This window comes from Cibotium barometz, chromosome 20, assembly GCF_041138505.1.
Source record: "Cibotium barometz isolate CiBa-2024 chromosome 20, ASM4113850v1, whole genome shotgun sequence".
Classification (NCBI taxonomy): Eukaryota; Viridiplantae; Streptophyta; class Polypodiopsida; order Cyatheales; family Cibotiaceae; genus Cibotium; species Cibotium barometz.
The window spans coordinates 34,932,331-34,935,553 of NC_141065.1; positions in this window are offsets into that span (position 1 = coordinate 34,932,331).

Consider the following 3,223-nt stretch of genomic DNA (forward strand, 5'->3'; position numbering starts at 1 on the left):
ACTGCAAAACCGGCGCAAACTGCTGCTGGGGAGTGATATCCAGTCCAACCTGAAAACCCAGATAGCGACAAGACTGACCCCGCTGCAACCATGTAAACCCCTCTGCCACACCCCAAGTCGGGACATCCTCTGAGCCAACCAGCATACCATATGACTTGTGCCAGTTAATGCGAGCACCACTGGCCAAGCAATAAACATCGAGAACTGAACGCGTCACATCAAGGACAGCAATGGCATAACGGACCATGAGCAAAGTATCATCAGCATACTCCTGATCAATCAGGTCACGCTCGCCTGTAAGTGGCAAGGTGACTCCCTGTATATCTCTCTACCGGGCATGAAGAAAGTCAGAAAGTGCCTCTCCCACAAATAAGTACAAAAAGACTGCAAGGGGGCATCCCTGTCTCACAGAGCGAGAGATGTCAAAAGATCTGCCAACAAAACCCCCAATAGTCACTGCACTGGCTGCTGATCTGTAAAGTGCAGATACTCCAGTGATCCACTGCTGCGGAAACCCCATGCGAGCAAGAGTACCCTCTAGGAAGGTCCAATCCACCCTATCGAATGCTTTCTCAAAATCAAGAAAAAGCAATGCTAGGGGAGTGCCAGTAGACCGAGCCCACTCTACCGCCTGATGGTAGCAAAAGATATTATCCAGGATACATCTGTCCTGGATAAAAGCAGTCTGTGATCCATGAATGATGTCTGGAAGAAAGGGCCTCACTCGCATTGCCAGCATGGAAGCTAATATCTTATATACCGTAGGAAGGAGAGTAATGGGGCGCCACTGTCGCAGGAGCGTGCCATCCCCCCCCTTAGGTATAAGAGATATGAGCCCAGAGCAAAGAGACTGAGGCATGGTCCCAGAATCATAAATCTCCTGAAGCCCTCTCAGCAAGGGCCCTGAAACTGCATCCCAATGAGTAATGAAGAACTGTCTAGAGAGACCATCATCCCCCGGGCAAGAAGCAGGGTCTAGAGCCTCTACCGCCTCACGTAACTCCTGGACTGTGAACAAAGAGCAAAGGGAACGAGCCATGTCCGCAGTGACAGAGCGTCGCATGTGGGACCATACAGTAGCTCTGGCCGCCTGAATGTCATCTGTCAACGGATCAGCACTGAATAGATCAGCATAATAGACTGTAGCAATCTCCAGGACTCTATCTGGGTGAGTCTGTAAATGCCCATGGTCATCCAAAACTGCACGTAGAGCAGTCCCACAAGGTCGCTCTCTATGTGATGCAAAGAAGTCTTTGTTTATTCGGTCACCGAGCGCTACCCAACGAGCCGCAGTTGCGTGACCAGAGAACTCAGACCTCCTCTCTTGAACCGACCGGATCTCATCAAGCAACTGTGCATGTATACCAGCATAATGTGCATCTCCTAGATGGGACTGCAAAAGACGCTGCACCGATGCTAATGGTGCAAGCAAAGATCGCTCACGCTGGGCCGCCTCACGACGACAAGCAGAGGCGGTCTCCCGGCAAGAAAAACTAGACTCCCTGATACAAGTGGCAAGGAACTCAGCATGTAGGTACTGCACTGCAGAGGACTGCGAAGTGGGATCGGCTCCCCAGATCTGAGCAATCGAAGCAGAAAGATCGCTACCAGAGAGTAGCCTGTCCGGAATGCGAGACCCCCGGCGAACTGCATGAGGCCGCTCAAAAGAAATAGTCAATGAGACAGGGCTATGATCCGACATTGAGGTGCCAGGCCAGATGCAAGTGGAGCCGCCCAGGAAGGAGGCCCAATTGCCAACATAAAATCTATCCAGTCTCTCCAGTAATCGGCCCTGCTGACGGCGTAGACCCCAAGAAAAGGCCAAGGAGCAAGGCAGGCGGGCAAAAGAAGGCGTATACCACGCGTCAACAGCTCGAATGCATAGAAGAAACCTCTCCCAAGCATCCTGCTCTGAAGGTGCGATAGAGGTCAACACAGGGGCGACCTCTGCCTGGAAGTCACGGGCAGACTCAATGTTGTTAAAGTCACCTCCAACAACCCATGAATCTACCGAGGAAAGCAGAGGACACAATGCATCCACTAAGAGGCTCCAGAAAGCTGAACGAGCTCTGGCAAGAGTCGGGGCATAAATCGACAAGAAGCCAATCCGAGAATCCGCAATCGTCACAATCACATACATCGCTCTACCAGGTACCAGAATACCATGCCGAAGTACCGAAGCCACAAAGGATGAGCTAACAGAAATGCAAACACCACAACTGTGACCGGAGTCCCCGATGGACGGCGACCAGTAAGAGCGGGACCCAGAGCCCAGGAGGTGACCAAAGGGATGCGCCAGCTTATGCTCCTGAAGCAGCAAGATGTCTACAGATGGCGAAGTGGCGCTAGCAATCTCCCGCTTTAGTCGGGAAGCTCTGTTCCCAACTATCCTCGAAGTACATAAACCATTAACATTCCAAGAGAGGATATGCATAGCACCAAGGAGGAGGAAAAAAGCTGTATATCCAAATCAAACACCCACGAGCAAGGAGCCAGAGGACCCCAAACCATAGGTATAAGGCAACCACAACAGTGTACAGCCAACAAGCCGACCGAAGCAATACATCCCATGAAAGAGCATGTACATCTGTAAACATAGCATCAAAAAACATCATGTAATATAGCCAGCAAAAATGACTGCATCACAATCTCTGCCTCTTGGAAGAGGCTGTCTTCTCCAAAGCATCATCCTGTGGAGGTAAACAAGGAATCCTCATCCCCTCTGCAAAGAAGCGTACATCCCCGAGCCACTGACTAACCACAGTCTGCGCACATCGCAAGACTGAAGCCACCCTCTTGATGCCCCAAATCTGCATAGAGGATGGCATCGAGAAGGAGTCCTGTAAACATATAACCACTGGCAAGCAGAAGCAAGACTTGGCATCCAACCACTCTAACGCGCCACAGCAGCGTGGGAATAGAGAAGAGAGCCAGTCGGCGTCAAGACGGGCACCAAGCCAACCCTGCAACTGGGACAAAGTATGGGAGCGAACAAACTGTAACACACTCTCTTCTGACCAAACCTCAGAGCCTCCGAAGTGTAAGACAAAAGAGTGCATCGGACCTGAAGTGCCCCCAACAAACTGCAAACCAGCACTTACTCTCGCTGATGGCTGTAAGACATAGAGTCTGATCAAGAAAGGGCCTAAGCCATGGCCGCTGCATTCTGCACGCGCTGCACCCCAAGCTGGTGGGCTGAAGTCTAGAAATGCTCGAGGCACTC